Genomic DNA, 20,388 nt, shown 5'->3' with positions numbered 1-20,388 from the left:
AGCAGACGTCGAAAGGAGCAAACTTTGCAATACACAAATAACTGAATAGACAAAACAACAAACCGTGACGCAGAGAGAAACAAACACTACTCAAAATACAATAACCCACAAAACCCTGGAAGAAAAACCCCTACTTAAATATGATCTCCAATTAGAGACAACGAGGACCAGCTACCTCCAATTGGAGATCAACCCAAAACACAACAACATAGAAATAGAAAAACTAGAACTAAAACATAGAAAAACACAAAACACCTCCTGTCACGCCCTGACCTACTCTACCATAGAAAATAACATCTTACTATGGTCAGGACATGACAGACTGGCTCCATTTAGGGCTCCATTTGGGCTCTGTAGCCATGCCTCAGACTCCATCTAATAAAAATGTAATTATAAATGACCCCTTTAGAAGCTTTTCCATAGAAAATGAGAGGGAAAGGGGGAAAGAGGGAAATGGATTGGGGGAGAAAGTGTGTGTGTGTGTTTATTGGTTGATTAACTTCCAGCTCTAAAGTATGAGTGTGTGCTTATAGGGAAGTGGTGGATAATTGGATATTTACTCATTTTTCTTTAGGGCCTAACTTGTACACATGCCAAATAGCCTACGCACCAATCGCCAAATGCTTTTGAGAACGGGCAGATTAACGTTGATCCAAAGTCGGAGTTTAATTCAATAAGAGGAAGCTGCGATATGGAGATTTGAAAAAAAGAAAAGAGAGGGACAGAAAAGTAATGTTTAGGAAAGATTTGGTGAATTTGTAAAAGAGGAAGATAGCAGAGTGTAATAATTGCGAGGCGCAATACAAATTCGACAAGAAGGGGATTTCAAATAGGCCTATGGCATGTCAAGGGAACTGTAGCCTACTGTTCAGATGGTTTAAATGGAAACTGAAATCTGGACACTGACTGTAGGTCTAGAACCTCTCACATAACCTTAATATTAAATCCTGCAGTAAAATGATACACCAAATGCAGACAACATTTTGACTAGGGAACCAGAGAGGAGAAATATGATTTATTATTTCAGCATCTTGAGAGAATGAATCCACAGTTAGATACCGTCAGTAGCAGTGCTGTCTTTACCAGCATAATAAAAGCTGATATTACTACAACCACATGAAATATACATCCAAGCCAAACTGAAATGTTATCAGAAACATGTTTGGTTGTTTTCACAGCTTTTATTTCCTTACAACCGGCCAAACTGATGTAATTTGGACATTTTGCACTTTCCTGTTTTTGGAGGGAGAGTTATTGCAATTTCTCCTTGGTCCTTAAATGTCTTTGCTCCTTGAAAGAAACAGAGATGACAGAGAACTGGACCAATGTCAACTAGATTAAAGCATTCATTCTGTTGATTTCTGACATTATGCTGGTGAGCAAGGGTTTATTTAGTATTCTAGGGCAACATAATTATAGAAGAGATGCTGCATGTATCAAGGTTGTCTAACAAATATCCTATCAATATGTTGGAAATTATAAGCAGAAACATATCTAAATCAGGCAAAAAAAATCCTGTACCCCCTGTCAAAAAACGTTGCGCTGTCTCTGACTGTAGCTAATACAGTACATTTTCTATATTAGCAGGTTAGGGTCGGGTGCAGGCCTCATATTTTCACTTCATCATGTAAAATCAGGATGGTGCATATGGGATATTAGCAATTGTGAGCAGGTATAGGTGAACTGACAGCTGACCCGCGCACCACTTGTCTATGACCCAACTAGTTCAACTTGTTCCTGGACCTTCATTTGGGCTTACATATTTCAACTGTATAAACACCTTCGTGTTTCTATAAAATTGTATGCTTTGGTGTTTGTTGTTGTTTAATGTGTAGGCTGTCTGGTCCGGTACTTGCCTCTGCTATTGTTTAAGGCTGTCTGGTCCAGTACCTCCCTCTGCTATTGTTTAAGGCTGTCTGGTCCAGTACCTGCCTCTGCTGTTGTTTAAGGCTGTCTGGTCCAGTACCTCCCTCTGCTGTTGTTTAAGGCTGTCTGTGTTTGTTGTTGTTTAATGTGTAGGCTGTCTGGTCCGGTACTTGCCTCTGCTATTGTTTAAGGCTGTCTGGTCCAGTACCTCCCTCTGCTATTGTTTAAGGCTGTCTGGTCCAGTACCTCCCTCTGCTGTTGTTTAAGGCTGTCTGGTCCAGTACCTCCCTCTGCTGTTGTTTAAGGCTGTCTGGTCCAGTACCTCCCTCTGCTGTTGTTTAAGGCTGTCTGGTCCAGTACCTCCCTCTGCTGTTGTTTAAGGCTGTCTGGTCCAGTACCTCCCTCTGCTGTTGTTTAAGGGTGTCTGGTCCAGTACCTCCCTCTGTTGTTGTTTAAGGCTGTCTGGTCCAGTACCCCCCTCTGCTGTTGTTTAAGGCTGTCTGGTCCAGTACCTCCCTCTGCTGTTGTTTAAGGCTGTCTGGTCCAGTACCTCCCTCTGCTGTTGTTTAAGGCTGTCTGGTCCAGTACCTCCCTCTGCTGTTGTTTAAGGCTGTCTGGTCCAGTACCTCCCTCTGCTGTTGTTTAAGGCTGGTACAGGTAAGACACACACATACACACATGCACACACACACGCACACACACGCATACACACACAAACACACACACACATTTTAAATACTTTTTTTGAATCCACCAATCAAATGTACAAAAAAAGGATCCAAACATTTCAAAGGTCCCTGGACGCATGGCACTCAAGAGTATAGAAAGCACCTCCTGTACCCACCAATTGCTTTGCCCTAGTTTTTGTCAGGCCCGCAATCTGGAGGCCACGCACTGCAAGCCTGTGTACGTGGCCGAGACTGCCGAATATCAGCACCACCAGCTTGCAGCTACACCCGAGGCTGTCCAAGCGCACCACGAGGGGCTTGTATTTAAGCAGCTTCTCAGCAAAAGCCTGCTCCATGTAGCTGTCAAATGAGCAGCCCACTTCCAAAATGAGCACCTCCCCCTGGCCTCCCCCAACAACAACAATATCTGGCATATTTGGCACACAGGAAAACACATCCAGAAGGACGGAGGCTCTGACTAACCCCTTAAGTGTTACATCATCACTGTTTAGCATGTTCAATCGGTGAGTCAGTCTGGTAGCAGTGTAAACCCAGTCAATATTCGGGACACCTAAACCCCCCTCTCTTTGGCTCAGGAAGACAACGTCACGTGTGGTTTAAGTGTTTAAGCATTGCCACTTTCTCAGCACTTGAACAGTTGTGTTATTCATTTCCCTCAGAACCTTCTGTGGGATATGCACATTTGCAAGCAAATGCTTAATCTTTGCTAGTGCCACCTCTCTCACAGATTCTAGCTCCATGACCACAGGCAGAGTGGAAATGTCAATCATATCAAGTCTGGTTTAATACTCATGGACGAGCTCCTTCAATTGTTCCCACCCACTCGCCAGCAACATTAAACTTATGTCCAAGATAAGTATATGTTTTGTGATGAGAGTAAACACAGATTGGTTTATTCGTTAGTGTAAATGTTGGGGGCTTATGTCTTTCATAGAACACTGCATATTTTGTGTCTTTCACTTCCAGCCCAGACCATTTACAAAAAGTAATCTGTGCAAGAGTGCATGTCTTTGATAATATTCTGCTCTCTGGAGGAGATCTGAAAATCATCAGCATACCCCTGTACTGGGTTCAGTGACCGCGCATGGGCTGGGGCACACTGGCATAGATAGCCATTTCAGCCACTGGTTGATGGCCAAGACGAAGTTAACAGCACTCCATGGGCAGCTGGTTTTTATGCCAACCCTGAGTGGGATGGCTCAGTCAGCTGCTTCCCACAAATATCTTGGAGGAAAGAGCCTTTGTATGCATCAGATATAATGTCCACATAAGGCTTAGGCAGTTGTATTTCCTCAAGTCATGTGATAAAGTACCAAAGGCATCTCTAATGTCCAGAAACAGTGTAAAACGTTGTGTACTCATGCTTGAATACATCAATTCCAGTTTTTAGGTAGAAAACATGCTCATTCATGCCCTGTCTGACTATATATGCCTTTGTTTGGGAGAGAGAATGTCTGTATCTACAAGCCATGGAGGTATGCTGGCGAGCAAGCATTTCATGAACACGTTACAGACAGAGGGCAAGAGGGAGATGTCGCTCCATGTAGATGGATCATCTGGAACATGATATTTTGTGGGTATTCTGTTGATAAGAGCACCCTTCCATGATACCAGGTACCTTTCCATTAATCAGACAGGCATTGAAGATCTACCTGAATGCATGGGAGGACTGGGGCCTTGTGGCCTTTGAAGTCTCGTAAGTGAAACCATCTGATCCATTTGCCTTTTTGTTTGGTAGGGAAGTCAAAACATATCTGGGAAAAAGTCTGGTTGTACCAGACTTAAAATAAAAATGTGGAAAAAGTCAAGGGTTCTGAATACTTTCCGAATGCACTTTCTCTGTCCTCTTTCGCATTGCCACCGAGTGATGGTTGAATGGTATCCAGAATAAAGCGCAGCTGCGCCTTGATCCAGTCAGTGAGGGAGGTCACAGTCACCTCCGATGGGCAATCCTCGCGTGTAGGGAACTTTTTCAGGAACCGTACCACTTATTTCAGGAGTGGAGCACCAAAGGGTCTCCCGTCCCGATGTTTTGCAGAAAATATGTCGTCCCTGTAGAAAGCTCCATTCAGAATAGCTGGATGTCAAGGAGGAGACAAAGTAATTTTTCTCCTTGATCAGTTTGGCGTCTAAGCTTTTTCTGAAGGCTCTCTCATGAGTCTTTAATTTTTTCCATTCATGTTGCGACAGTCGATGTTCATACTCAGGTATCTCCGCCCACCAGATGAACTGGGGATGGGTTGTGAATTCTCCATTTCTCTTGGTAGACTCAGCCACTGAGTAGGCTTGTTTGAAAGCTGATTTTAACGTTGCGAGGAGGCACATCTGTACCAGTCTCCAAAACATCATCCAATCTTTACTGCATTAACGGCTGCAGTTACAACGGGTGCGCTTATGTTAGTAAATAACCATGCAGCCTTGATAAGCTTATCGTGTGTGTGTTGCGTGTAACTGTGTGGGACTATGTCTCTCTACCAGCTGCCGATGTGTCCACGTCATCCCAGAAATGGCAAACTAACTAACTAACACATAATACATAAATAAACAAAACCCACACGGTCTCCTGGTCTCTTCTGAGTGTTTGAACTGACTGACAGACAAACAGAAGTAGTCTGGTCCAGAGTATGTGAACTGAGTTGAGCTGTTGGAAATCACAGTCATCGCTCACAGTAGCGGTGCGAGGGTAAAATCACTGGAGAAGCCAATCCAGAAAAAAAAGCATTGTTTGCGTTGTTTGATAACCCGTTAGTTCATATGCCTTGACACTGCGATATATAGGCCTAAGGCTAGGCAATAAGAAGACACAGTGGCAGAATAAATTCAACCACACATTTGTTTCATTACAAAACCAAGTCCACAAAACATATTGCATGTAACAAACAGTCAAGCAAGGTAATGTTTACGACCTTTTTGGACTACTAAACAACTATTGATTTAGAACCACGGAGAGTAACCTCAAGTCACAAAGAAAATAGGAGCTGCCGCCACTATTCCAGTACCATTTCAACATTTCCACATCATCTCACCTCTGCTTAGTCTAATACAGTGACTAAAAGATACCAAAAACTATTTCGTCCAACCAACATAATCTAAATTTGATGTGGCTGTCCATGGTACTGATTTCTGTATATGTGTGCGTGCAAGTAGAAACACATGTTGACTCACCCTACTTGTAGAGAAACGACATTGTCATCCTCTCCTTTCATGTTGCCTAAATGGTCTATGACTCTGTCATACAGTACACACTTTTAGTTTTTGTTGTCCTAGGCAATGCATCCATAGAAAGCTTCTGCAGGATTGTTGAAAATGATGTAGGTGACCTACTGAAAGGCAAACAGAAACACAAATCCTATGATAACCAGAGTAGAGAAGAGAGAATGGCTCTTAAGGACTTACAATCAGATCCTTCAATTCTCAATTCTCATGTGTATACAATTTGTATACAAAACAAATATCTACAACAACCGACAACTATCTAAAGGTGACTTCTATCACAAACTGAATCATGACCCTACCCAAGAATTCCAGCATAATATCACATCCACAGTGGAAAGCTATTTGGAATCAGGACAAATCAACAAAAAAGAATGTGCATTTTTTATGTGTGAAATTACCTAAGATACCAAATGTTATACAGTTGCTAAATTACACAAACAAGTGTCTCCTCCCCAGTTAGACCCATTGTATCAGCAATTGACTCTGTGACGTCCAACATTCCTAAGTTTCTAGACCACCACATTAAACCGATGGTTGAGAATCTTCCATATTATGTCAGACACTAGTCACATGATCTCATTGATAGAGGGCTTAGGAAGGATCCCAGAGGACACCCTGCTGGCCACTTTTGATGTGGAGAGCTTGTACACTAACATCCCACACACTGGAGGCTTGCAGGCGCTGCAACGCTTCCTTCAGCAGAGAGACCCTACCCGTGCAACTCACTGAACTGATGTTATCCAATAACTACTTCATCTTTGTCAGACTTTTTCCTTCAAATTTGGGGTGTAGCCATGGGCTCCCCCTTTGCCCCCAACTATGTGAACCTGTATGTGGGACAATTTGAGGAAGCACTCATTTACAAAACAGAGACACTTTCTAAAATCCTTCCATGGAAGAGATACATAGATTATGTCTTCGTGCTCTAGGAAGGAAGTCAGCAAGGAACTAAATGAATTATAACCTCTGTAAATGAGAGCTCTGAATATCTAAAATTCAAAGAATAATAATTATCTGGACTTATGGATCATCAAAGAGAATGATGCATTACATACAGACTTATACACAAAGCACACAGGCCGCAATACCTTGCTATGTGCGGATACTGTGCTTCCCCTTTTCTCTCAGGAATGGTCTACCATATAGCCATTAATGCAGGGTTAAACCAATCTGTGGCCACCAGTCAGATGTTGACAGCAATGCTAAGAAAATGACAGATACATTCAAATGGGAGGCTACAAGGACAAAAGTCTTAATGCTGCAATGATGAAAATATCTCAAAAACCAAGAGAGGAATTACTAAAAACCAAAAGAATAAAGAAAAACACTAAGTACACCAAGTGTTCGGAGAAAATGAAAGCAATCCTGAAAAAGCACTGGCATATTCTGCAATCAGACAAAAAAATTGCACACCTCTTCAAGGAATCCCCACTGGTGGTCTATAAGCGTGGTCACAATATTGGAGATAGCTTGGTGAGATTTGAACTGCCCCCTGAGCCCACTCAGACACTCTTGACACCCATTCCAAATGGGAACTACAAATGTTCCTCATGCGCACAGTGCAATATCACTATAAAAACATCCTTCTTCAGACACCCACATACAGCTTGAAAAATCCCTGTTAGGGGCATCATCTCATGCAAGACCAAGGGAGTAATCTATCTCATCACATGTTCATGTGGAAAAGCCAATGTAGGACAAACAAAAAGACAATTAAAACAACGCATAGCTGAACACTGCAGCTCAATCAGGTGTAAGAACATTGACTATCCAGTAGCATCTGACTTTGGTGAAGCTAACCATCCAATCTCCTCCCTCAAATACACAGGCATTGAGCACGTTGCTCTACCAAGGAAAGGAGGTAACATCGAGATCCTTCTACTACAAAGGGAGGTTTACTAGATATCCTTTCTAAAAACATTGACCCCTAGTGGTCTGAATATTGACTTAGATCTCAGGCCCTTCTTATGACCAATTATACTTTCTGTGAACAGGTCTGATGAATGAATATATTCTTTCTACGGCTTATCAGTGTACACCCAATATGTTCCCTCTGTTGAGGTAGCTTATTATGCATTATGGTAGAACCAAGAGACTACATGTAACAAAAACATTTAATTAAATTGGAAATTGTCACGGTTGTCGTAGGGTAGAGTGGACCAAAACGCAGCAGGAATATGTGCACTCATCTTCTTTTATTAAATGGACAAAGAAGGTAAACCAAAACAAACACGTACACAAAAAAAAACACAACGACTAATAACAGGCCAGTAAGGCACAAAGCTATACACAGCATAATCTCCCACAAAATACTAAAACAAACACGTACCTATTTATAGGACCCTCAATCAGAGGCGACGAGAAAACACCTGCCTCCAATTGAGTCCAACCCCCAATTAACTAAGCATAGAAATACAAATGACTAGACTGAACATAGAAATACATTAACATAGAACAGTGCCCAAAACCCGGAATAATAAATCAAACACCCTACTACTAACACAACCAGCCCGAACCACATAAAACAAATACCCCCTGCCACGTCCTGACCAAACTACCATAACAAATAACCCCTATTACTGGTCAGGACGTGACAGAAATATTTAAATATATACTGTATGTGAAATTAAATGAAACAATGTATGTTGACGCTAATGTTATGCTAATGCTAATGATAACAATGGCTTACTATATTCAATATGCTGTGGGCTATTGTCTTTTAACAGTTTCGCTCTATTCATTCTGATCAACCTAGAAATTACGACACACCCCTCACTATTGTCATTGGTTTTACTAATTGAACTGTTTGTCTACATAACCTGTTTCAAGCATTAATGACATTACCCTGAAGAAGGCACAGTGATACCGAACATTGCTGTTTTTTTACCCAATAAATTACTGGGAGGTTATACATATGGAGTGTGCGACTGTTTTTGCTTTCATAACTAGGCTACATGTCTAAAATACTTGCCCACTAGCATAACTTCCTTTCATGGACAATGATACGCCAGGCAAGCTAGTTAACATTAGCATACGACATCTAGCTACATGTTTAACTTCCATCTTCTCGGGCCAAGGGCACAATGTATGAATTTATGATTGGATCAGAAAAGCCGGTACGGAGAATTAAGTAAAACCACAAGCACAAATCTCTATCTCCATCGATGGCTAATTTAGGAAAGGGAACATTTTAGCTAGCTAGCTAGCCACCGTGGACAACAACACAATGAGATGCAACAATTCAAGTTTTTTCTGTCAGTAACAACTTTTGGCTTGTGATATGATTAGTCTGAAGCCAAATCCAAACTGGCTTCCTTTGCCACTTTTTTTGTGGCGTGCCAGGACCATTTTTAGCTGAGCTCACTCAGTTTAGCTCAATGTTGATTGGCTATTATTTTATACATTTCTTTTAAACAAGGGAGGCCGAATGCTTCCTTCTGTTCTGTCCTCTGTGTGAACTCATAAGTGTCTCTCCAGACCAGAGAGAAAGGCCAGCACGTAATCTGCATTGAAAGTTAGGTCATTTAGAGACATTCATGGTTATAAAACTCCAGAGTTGTTCCACCTCAAAAAGCACTAGGAGGACTTCGACACCCATCATCTCAGATGGTTCTGAAATGGTTTCTGTCGTTAGAAACAGAGAAGATAAGCATTAATGCAACATTATTTTGTTGAAAGAAAATTTGATTGCACCCAAATTGGCCATTTCAATGTATCGGATTAATATAATATTCAATAACCATAGTTCCCAATATCCAATTTAGACCAAACCTCTTTTTAACAATGATTAAACACGTGAGAAATCCAAACCCCATACCAAGCTCACCCCAACTACCAGAAAAGTTTGTCATTGAAGTCTCTTGCATTTTTCCCTACTAATTAGTGTGAAAGTGCCAAGTTTTGCCCACTAAATTACATTGTTCCTTCTACTGCGACACCTTTTGAATCACTTTGCTGGTCTCTTGTGTTATGTGTTTAGCTGATATGTTCAACACCTACCTAGGCGTTGTGAGTTTTGGCCGACGTCTACAATGTAGAGGTTAGCCTGCAACATGGCCATAATATTTACCCCCTCATGTGGTTTGTGCTGATGTCATCACAGGGTCTGGGGATGGAAAGTAAGAACCTGTATCCGTTCCTGCTTCCTGCGATCAACAGATGTATCGCAACTACCACACGTCTACCTGCTAGAAGACGGGCTGGAGCTGTGGTACGTACACACACACGCACAGACACACACCAACGCATGCAAGCACACACACACACTCTGCCTTGTCACCACACTGATGCTAACAGCCTCTGTCACTCTTCTAAAGGCAGACATGTATTAGGCACTTACAGCTTTCACCTTTCTCCCACCCTCTGAAGCTGTCTTTTTCTCTCACACCCTTCTCTTTGATGTTTTGCTCTCGCTCTCTTTCCAATTCAATGGACTTTATTGGCATGGGGAACATATGTTAACATTGCCAAAGTAAGTGGAATAGATTACAGTGTATAAACAAAACTGAAATAAATAATCAAAAACTTAACACTCAAGTTTGAAAGGAATAGCCATAATATGACATTTGAAATGTGTCTATGTACAGTGTTGTAACGATGTGCAAATAGTTAAAGTACAAAAGGGAAAATAAATAAACATAAATGTGTGGTATTTACAATGGTGTTCACTCGCTCTCATATATCAATGCAATTTCAATTCAATTCCAATTTAAGGGGCTTTATCGGCATGGGAAACATATGTGTACATTGCCAAAGCAAGTGAAATATGTAATAAAAAAAGTGAAAAAAAAATAAAAATAATAATGAACAGTAAACTTTACACTCACAAAAGTATAAAGACATTTCAAATGTCATATTATGTCTATATACAGTGTTGTAATGTACAAATAGTTAAAGTACAAATGGGAAAATAAATAAACATGAATATGGGTTATATTTACAATTTTGTTTGTTCGTCAATGGTTGCCCTTTTCTTGTGGCAACAGGTCAGAAATCATGCTGCTTTGATGGCACACTGTATGAGGAATCAAGTTGATATCCAAATGCAGACCGTGTGAAGTAACAATGTTTATTGTAACACCAGGGGCAGGCAAACGACAGGTCAAGGCAGGCTGGCTCAGGGTCAGGGACAGGCAGAGTTCAGTAATCCAGAGGTGGAGCAAAGGTACCGGACAGCAGGCAGGCTCAGAGTAGGCAGAGGTAAATAATCCAGAGGTGGGACAAAGGTAAAGGACGGCAGGCAGGATCAGGGACAGAGTGGTCAGGGAGGTGGGTACAAGGTCAGGACAGTCAAGGGTCAAAAACCAGGAGGACGGGAAAAAGACAGGTGGCTGACAGGACGAACGCTGGTAAGCTTGACAAACAAGACGAACTGGCAACAGACAAACAGAAAACCCAGGTCTAAGTACACAGGGGATAATGGGGAAGATGGGCAACACCTGGAGGGGGGTGGAGACAAGCACAAAGATAGGTGAAACAGATCAGGGCGTGACACACTGTGGTATTTCACCCAATAGACATGGGAGTTTGTCAAAATTTGATTTTTTTAAAGTTCTTTGTGGGTCTGTGTAATCTGAGGGAAATATGTGTCTCTAATATGGTCATACATTTTGCAGGACTTTAGGAAGTGCAGCTCAGTTTCTACCTCATTTTGTGGGCAGTGTGCACATAGCCTGTCTTCTCTTGAGAGCCAGGTCTGCCTTCGGCGGCCTTTCTCAATAGCAATTTTATGTTCAATGAGTCTGCACATAGTCAAAGATTTCCTTAATTTTGGGTCCGTCACAGTGGTCAGCTATTCTGCCACAGTGTGCTCTCTGTTTAGGGCCAAATAGCATTCTAGTTTGCTCAGTTATTTTGTAAATTCTTTCCAATGTGTCAAGTAATAATCTTTTTGTTTTCTCATGATTTGATTGGGTCTAACTGTGTTGTTGTCCTGGGGCTCTGTGGGGTCTGTCTGTTTGTGTTTGTAAACAGAGCCCCAGGACCAGCTTGCTTAGGGGGCTCTTCTCCAGGTTAATTTCTCTGTAGGTGATTGCTTTGTTATGGAAGGTTTGGTAATTGTTTCCTTTTAGGTGGTTGTAGAATTTAACAGCTCTTTTCTGGATTTTGATAATTAGCGGGTATCGGCCTAATTCTGCATGGATTATTTGGTGTTTTACGTTGAACACAGAGGACATTTTTGAAAAATTCTGCATACACTTTGGTGTGTGTCCCATTTTGTGAATTCTTGATTGGTGAGCAGACCCCAGACCTGACAACCATAAAGGGCAATGGGTTCTATAACTGATTCAAGTATTCTTAGCCAGATCCTAATTGGTATGTCACATTTTATGTTCCTTTTGATGGCATAGAAGGCCCTTCTTGCCTTGTCTCTCTGATCATTCACAGCTTTGTGTAAGTGACCTGTGGCTCTGATGTTTTTTTGTGTGCTCTAGGCTAACGGTGTCTAGATGGAATTTGTATTCGTGGTCCTGGCAACTGGACCTTTCTTGGAACACCATTATTTTTGTCGTACTGAGATTTACTGTCAGGGCCCAGATCTGTGCTATCAGGGCACCAATTTGTGCAGAAGATCTAGGTGCTGCTGTAGGCCCTCATTGCTTGGGGACAGAAGCTCCAGTTCATCAGCAAACAGCAGACATTTGACTTCAGATTCTAGTAGGATGAGGCCGGGTGCTGCAGACTGTTCTAGTGCCCTCACCAATTCGTTGATATATAAGTTGAAGAGGGTGGGGCTTAAGCTGCATCCCTGTCTCACACCAAGGCCCTTTGGAAAGACGTGTGTGTTTTTGCCAACTTTAGCCATACACTTGTTGTTTGTGTACATAGATTTGATAATGTTGTATGTTTTTCCATCAATTTCTATCAACCACTTTCCATCAATTTGTATAGCAGACCATCATGCCAAATTGAGTCAAAAGCTTTTTTTAAGTCAACAAAGCATGAGAAGACTTTGCTTTTGTTTTGGTTTGTTTGTTTGTCAATTAGGGTGTGCAGGGTGAATATGTGGTCTGTCGAACAGTAATTTGGTAAATAGCCAATTTGACATTTGCTCAGTACATTGTTTTCACTGAGCAAAAGAACAAGTCTGCTGTTACTGATAATGCAGAGGATTTTCCCAAGGTTGCTGTTGACACATATCCCACGGTAGTTATTGGGGTCAAATTTGTCTCTACTTTTGTGGATTAGGGTAATCAGTCCTTGGTTTCAAATATTGTGGAAGATGCCAGTGCTCTCTCTCTCTACACTTTCTTCTCTATCTATCTATCTCTTTCTACTCAATTCAGTTCAGTAGGCTTTATTGTCATGGCAAGTTAAATTAGTTATATTGTCGTAGTATACATATTCAAAAAAGTTGGGACTAACAGCAATAAGGCTTCAATAATAATAGTGGTAGTAGTAATGGAAATGGGATTACCATGAACAGCAACTGCAACAATATTGACTGAGAAGCCACATGACATGATCTGAAAGCCAAAACAAAACGGGAAATTTTATTGACATTGCAGTTTTCAATGACCCTCCTTCAGGTTGTGGCAGGAGCACACACATTTAGCTGCCTGCACATTTTGGCTTTTTCACAAAAAAAAAGACATTTTTTTCAACATATTTTATAGTTTCAAATTCTTTGTACTGAATTATCATTTTGGGAAAGAAAAATTCTCTTAGGTCTGAATACTTGTCACAGTGTAATAGGAAATGCCGCTCTGTCTCTACCTCTCCCCGGGGGCAGAGTGTGATGCCTGTGATGACCAGTCTCTATAGCCAGGCTGTGCTCACTGAGTCTGTACCTAGTCAGTGTGTTTCTCAGTTTTTTTATCAGTCACAGTGGTCAGATAGTCTGACACCATGTACTGTCTGTTTAGAGCCAAATAGCATTGAAGTTTACTTAGATTTCTTTGTGGTGTCTTTCCAATAGGTGATATACACTGCTCAAAAAAATAAAGGGAACACTTAAACAACACAATGTAACTCCAAGTCAATCACACTTCTGTGAAATCAAACTGTCCACTTAGGAAGCAACACTGATTGACAATAAATTACACATGCTGTTGTGCAAATGGAATAGACAACAGGTGGAAATTATAGGTATTAGCAAGACACCCCCAATAAAGGAGTGGTTCTGCAGGTGGGGACCACAGACCACTTCTCAGTTCCTATGCTTCCTGGCTGATGTTTTGGTCACTTTTGAATGCTGGCGGTGCTTTCACTCTAGTGGTAGCATGCGATGGAGTCTACAACCCACACAAGTGGCTCAGGTAGTGCAGCTCATCCAGGATGGCACATCAATGCGAGCTGTGGCAAGAAGGTTTGCTGTGTCTGTCAGTGTAGTGTCCAGAGCATGGAGGCGCTACTAGGAGACAAGCCAGTACATCAGGAGACGTGGAGGAGGCCGTAGGAGGGCAACAACCCAGCAGCAGGACCGCTACCTCCGCCTTTGTGCAAGGAGGAGCAGGAGAAGCACTGCCAGAGCCCTGCAAAATGACCTCCAGCAGGCCACAAATGTGCATGTGTCTGCTCAAACGGTCAGAAACAGACTCCATGAGGGTGGTATGCGGGCCCGACGTCCACAGGTGGGGGTTGTGCTTACAGCCCAACACCGTGCAGGACGTTTGGCATTTGCCAGAGAACACCAAGATTGGCAAATTCGCCACTGGCGCCCTGTGCTCTTCACAGATGAAAGCAGGTTCACACTGTGCACGTGACAGACGTGACAGAGTCTGGAGACGCCGTGGAGAACGTTCTGCTGCCTGCAACATCCTCCAGCATGACCGGTTTGGCGGTGGGTCAGTCATGGTGTGTGGTGGCATTTCTTTGGGGGGCTGCACAGCCCTCCATGTGCTCGCCAGAGGTAGCCTGACTGCCATTAGGTACCGAGATGAGATCCTCAGACACCTTGTGAGACCATATGCTGGGGCGGTTGGCTGTGGGTTCCTCCTAATGCAAGACAATGCTAGACCTCATGTGGCTGGAGTGTGTCAGCAGTTCCTGCAAGAGGAAGGCATTGATGCTATGGACTGGCCCGCCCGTTCCCCAGACCTGAATCCAATTGAGCACATCTGGGACATCATGTCTCGCTCCATCCACCAACGCCACGTTGCACCACAGACTGTCCAGGAGTTGACGGATGCTTTAGTCCAGGTCTGGGAGGAGATCCCTCAGGAGACCATCCGCCACCTCATCAGGAGCATGCCCAGGCGTTGTAGGGAGGTCATACAGGCACGTGGAGGCCACACACACTACTGAGCCTCATTTTGACTTGTTTTAAGGACATTACATCAAAGTTGGATCAGCCTGTAGTGTGGTTTTCCACTTTAATTTTGAGTGTGACTCCAAATCCAGACCTCCATGGGTTGATAAATTGGATTTCCATTGATTATTTTTGTGATTTTATTGTCAGCACATTCAACTATGTAAAGAAAAAAGTATTTCATAAGATTATTTCTTTCATTCAGATCTAGGATGTGTTGTTTAAGTGTTCCCTTTATTTTTTTGAGCAGTATATTTATATTTTTGTTTTTGTTGATTTGGTAGGGCCAGATGTCTGCCCAAAGGTATTTATGGGGTTGGTTTGGCTTAATGAACTGAGCCTCAGAACCAGCTGGCTGAGGGGATGCTTCTCTTGTTTCATCTCTTGACATTGTAGGGCGTTGTGATGAAATGTTTCGGGGTCACTTGTTTTTAGATGGCTGGAAAATGTGATGGCTCTTTTTTCTATTCGAATAAGGAGGGGGTATTGGCCTAATTCTGCTCTACATTAGTTATTTTGAGTTGTTATTTGCACTTGCAATACAGTCTTGCAAACTCTGCATGCAGTATTTCAATTGGATGTTTGTCCCATTTGATCAATTCATTATTAGAGAGTGGACCCCATACTTTGCTGATTGGAACATTTTGAGCCACATTCTAATTGGAATTTTGATTTTAATGTTACTTTTAATGGCATAGAATGCTCATCTTGCTTTGTCCCTCAGCTTGTTCACACCCATGTGAAATCTAACTGTGATGCTGATATTTAGTCCTAGATACGTGTAGTTTTGGGTGTGTTCAAATATAATTTATATTTCTGATCCTGATTTCCGGACTTCTTTTGGAGTATCATTATATTTGTTTTTCTTAGGTTAACTGTTAGAGCCCAGGTCTGTGCAGATGATCTAGATCAAGGGGGGTGGGGGCAAAGTACCTTATCCGGCACGTATTCTTGACACAATGCCGGCTTAACCCAAAAGCCAGACGCACCAATATGTCAGAGGAAACACTGTACACCTGTCGACCGTATCAGCGTGCAATCGCCAGCCTGCCACAGGAGTCGTAGAGCGCGATGGGACAAGGAAATCGCGGCCTGCCAAACCCTCTCCTAACCCAGACGACGCTGGGCCAATTGTGCGCAGCCTCATGGGTCTCCCAGTCACGACTAGCTGTGACACAGCCTGGGATTGAACCCGCATCTGTAGTGACGCTTCAAGCACTGCAATGCAGTGCCTTAGACCACTGCACCGCACGAGAGGTCCCCGCAAATAGATTTTAACAAACAATTGGTCCCCCAAAAAATGCGGCCCTCCGTTGAATTTGAAAATCCCAATGTGGCCCTCGAGCCAGAAAGTTTGCCCACACCTGATCTAGATGCTTCTGTAACCCATCCTTAGTGGGAGACAGCAGCACCAGGTCATCTGCGTACAGCAGACACTTGATTTCAGTGTTATGTAGGGTGAGACCAGGTGCTAGAGATTCTGATAATGCTTTTGCCAATTAATAAATGTAGATTAATTGGAGATTGACTGCTGATTCAAGGATTTGTAATTTTTCTTGTATCTTTTCATTCTGGGCTCTTCGTTATATTGCTGTAGAGGTTTGCAAAGTTATTTCTCCGCGTCTCTCTTCATTGAAGTAGGGTGACTGAGGGGTAATGCATCGGTTAATTTGGTGGATGTTACGATCTCCCTATAACCCAGTGGACAGCCAGTGGAAACATCACCATAGCACCATGATTCCTGTAGTACTACAATATCAAAATCATCCTTTTCTTTCAGGAAGTCTGGGTTTCTGCTCTAGTCAAAAAGCAGAGGACTTCCAGCCTTGTAAACTCCAACATGCAACGTAAAAATATGTTTTTAATTTATTCTTTACCGTCAAAATTAGATAAACACTTACAATCTAACAATTTAGTTAATGTAAAGTGATTATGCAAATGTATTTTATTTTATAATTTAAGACAACATTTGTGTTATGGTGAAGATGTGGAGTTCTTGTTCTTGTCTTACCATGACCCCCGGCCTATCACGTGTGAGTATTGTAGACTCAGCATATGCTAAATGTCACTCATTTCATTGGTGGGGGCTGTACCAGTTGCTCCTCTCACAGCCTGTGCGTAGATCTGTGTGCTGGGCTGGAGATCCTCCAGGTGTGGGTCTGCGGTGGGGGGATGGACGGGGGGGGGGGGGGGGGGGTAGGCCTTGTTTGGGCGGGTCTGAAGCTGGACTGGGGTGATCTGTGCTGCCCTGGCTGTGGTGGGTGTTGAGGTTAGTGGTGCCTTGGCCGTGGCTGGGGGGTCCAGGGTGCTGGTCCGCAGTGTTGTCTCTGTGATCTCGGGGGGTGGAGATTGCTCCGCTGTTCCTGGGTGGAGAGGTCAGGCTGAGGTTTAAAGCAACGTCCTTGAGAGTCGTTGCAAGAATGGAGACTGTCTCCCTGTACAGCTGAACATGGTCGAAGAGACAGTCCAGATTGAGGGTGGGATGGTGGGCCAGATGTACATTGGGTTGCAGGACACAGTCCTTGGAGAGCTGGTGTTTATTCTTTGGATTATGGCAGGATGGATGTCGTTCCTCTGTAGAAGGGTGGTCACCACAATTCCTTGAGTTGGGGAAGATTGCGGCGGCCTTCTCAGTCAGTCCCCATAGTGGCGTCGCAACCCTCTCCTGTTGAGCACGCAGGTCGCTGCTTCCTGTATGTATGATTATGTGGCTTGGCGACCCGAGCTGGGCCTTATCAAGCAGCTCCATGACACTCTTGTTTTGTGTCTAGGGAAATGTTAATTCTCATGAACAAAATTCCCATTTTAGTCCATCAACAGCACTGTGTGTTCTGGACTGGAGGGGGTAGAGGTGGGGTTGGGGGGTGTTGGAGCTGGGGTGTGGCTGGTCTGTGCCAGTGCCGCTGTCAGTGGGAGGATCTCCTGTAGACTAGGGTGGAGGCGTGCAGCAGGCAGGGCTGGGGAGGCCTGGCAGGTTGAGGTAGGCTCCTTTGCTGTGTGAGGGCAGGTCACAGAGTGGCGATCTAGCTGCTCCTGCAGCCTGTCCTCTGTTCTCTTTCTCTCCTGCAGCTCCTCTCAAATCAAATAAAATGTTATTTGTCACAAGCTTCGAATACAACAGTGAAATGCTTACTTACAAGCCCTTAGCCAACAATGCAATTTTAAGAAAATACCTACAAATAAGTAAGAGATAAGAATAACAAATAATTATAGTGCAGCAGTAAATAACAAAAGTGGAGCTACAAACAGGGGTTACCGGTACAGAGGCAATGTGCAGGGGTAATTGAGGTAATATGTACATGTAGGTAGAGTTGTTAAAGTGAATATGCATAGATAATAACAGAGCGTAGCAGCAGCTTAGAAGGGGGGGGGTGGCAATGCAAATAGTCTGGGTAGCCATTTGATTAGCTGTTTAGGAGTCTTGGGGTTAGAAGCTGTTTAGAAGCCTCTTGGACCTAGACATGGCGCTCCGGTACCGCTTGCCGTACAGTTGCAGAGAGAACAGTCTTTGACTAGGGTGGCTGGAGTCTTTGACAATTTTTAGGGCCTTCCTCTGACACCGCCTGGTATAGAAGTCCTGGATGGCACTAAGCTTGGCTCTGGTGATGTACTGGGCCGTACGCACTACCCTCTGTAGTGCCTTGCGGTCAGAGGCCGAGCAGTTGCCATATCAGGCAGTGATGCAACCATCAGGATGCTCTCGATGGTGCAGCTGTAAAACCTTTTGAGGATCATAGTACCCACGCCAAATCTTTTCAGTCTCCTGAGGGGGATTAAGTTCTGTCGTGCCCTCTTCACGACTGTCTTGGTGTGCTTGGACCATGTTAGTTTGTTGATGTGGACACCAAGGAACTTGAAGCTCTCAACCTGCTCCACTTCAGCCCTGTCGATGGGAATGGGGGTGTGCTCTGTCCTCCTTTTCCTGTAGTCCACAATCATCTCCTTTGTCTTGATAACATTGAGGGAGAGGTTGTTGTCCTTGCACCACATGGTCAGGTCTCTGACCTCCTACCTACAGGCTGTCTCATCATTGTCGGTGATCAGGCCTACCACTGTTGTGTCATCAGCAAACTTAATGATGGTGTTGTGCCTGGTCGTGCAGTCTTGATTGAACAGGGAGTACAGGATGGGACTGAGCACGCACCCCTGAGAGGCCCATGTGTTGAGGATCAGCGTGGCGGATGTGTTGTTACCTACACTTACCAAATGGGGGCGGCCCATCAAGAGATCCAGGATCAAGTTGCAGAGGGAGCATTCTCATGGCTACAGATGTGAGTGCTATGTTAGTCATTTAGGCAGGTTACCTTAGTGTTCCTGGGCACAGGGACTACGGTGGTCTGCTGGTATTACAGACTCAGACAGGGAAGGTTGAAAATGTCTGTGGAGACACTTGCCAGTGCATGCTCGGAGTACATGTCCTGGTAATCTGTCTTTGCATGCCCTAACACATCCGACGAGCGTTGGAGCCGGTGAAGTACGATTCAATCTTAGTCCTGTATTGATGCTTTGCCTGTTTGATGGTTTGTCGGAGGGCATAGCGGGATTTCTTATAAGCTTCCGGTTTAGAGTCCCGTTCCTTGAAAGCGGCAGCTCTACCCTTTAGCCCAGTTCGAATGTTTCATGTAAACCATGTTTTCTGGTTGGGCTATGTATGTGTAGTCACTGTGGGGACGACATCCTCGATGCACTCATTGATAAATCCAGTGACTAATGTGGTGTACTCCTCAATGCCATCGGAAGAATCCCGGAACATATTCCAGTCTGTGATAGCAAAACAGTCCTGTAGTTTAGCATCTGCTTCATCTGACCACTTTTTTATTGACCGAGTCACTGGTGCTTCCTGCTTGAATTTTTGCTTGTAAACAGGAATCAGGAGGATGGAATTATGGTCAGATTTGCCAAATGGAGGGTGAGGGAGAGCTTTGTACGTGTCTCTGCGTGTGGAGTAAAGGTGGTCTAGAATTTTTTTTCCTCTGGTTGCACATTTAACATGTTGATAGAAATGAGATAAAACTAATTTAAGTTTCCCTACATTAAAGTCCTCGGCCACTAGGAGTGCCGCCTCTGGATGAGGGCTTTCCTGTTTGCTTATACAGTTCACTGAGTGTGGTTTTAGTGCCAGCTTCGGTCTGTTGTGATATGTAGACAGCTACGAAAAATACAGATGAAAACTCTCTAGGTAGATAGTGTGGTCTACAGCTTGTCATGAGATACTCTACCTCAGGCGAGCAAAACCTTGAGACTGAGATATCGTTTACCAGCTGATGTTGACATATACAGTTGAAGTTTTAATGACTCCAACACTTAGGTTGGAGTCATTAAAACTCATTTTTCAACTACTCCACCAATTTCTTGTTAACTAACTAT

The 20,388-nt window shown here is 43.4% G+C and overlaps 1 long non-coding RNA gene across 1 annotated transcript in view; it reads right to left on the bottom strand.

Annotated features, from left to right (window-relative positions):
- Positions 1-1,000: 1,000 nt before the first annotated feature.
- LOC145862414 (uncharacterized) overlaps positions 1,001-20,388 on the bottom strand; it is a 51,283-nt gene continuing 31,895 nt past the window's right edge. The window contains exon 2 of the long non-coding RNA XR_014381850.1: positions 1,001-2,514. This is a non-coding gene — a long non-coding RNA (uncharacterized LOC145862414). The remainder of the gene's footprint in view (positions 2,515-20,388) is intronic.

Source organism: Salmo salar, chromosome 20 (assembly GCF_965601325.2).
Source record: "Salmo salar chromosome 20, fSalSal1, whole genome shotgun sequence".
Classification (NCBI taxonomy): domain Eukaryota; kingdom Metazoa; phylum Chordata; class Actinopteri; order Salmoniformes; family Salmonidae; genus Salmo; species Salmo salar.
This window is presented reverse-complemented; position numbering and strand designations above follow the sequence as displayed.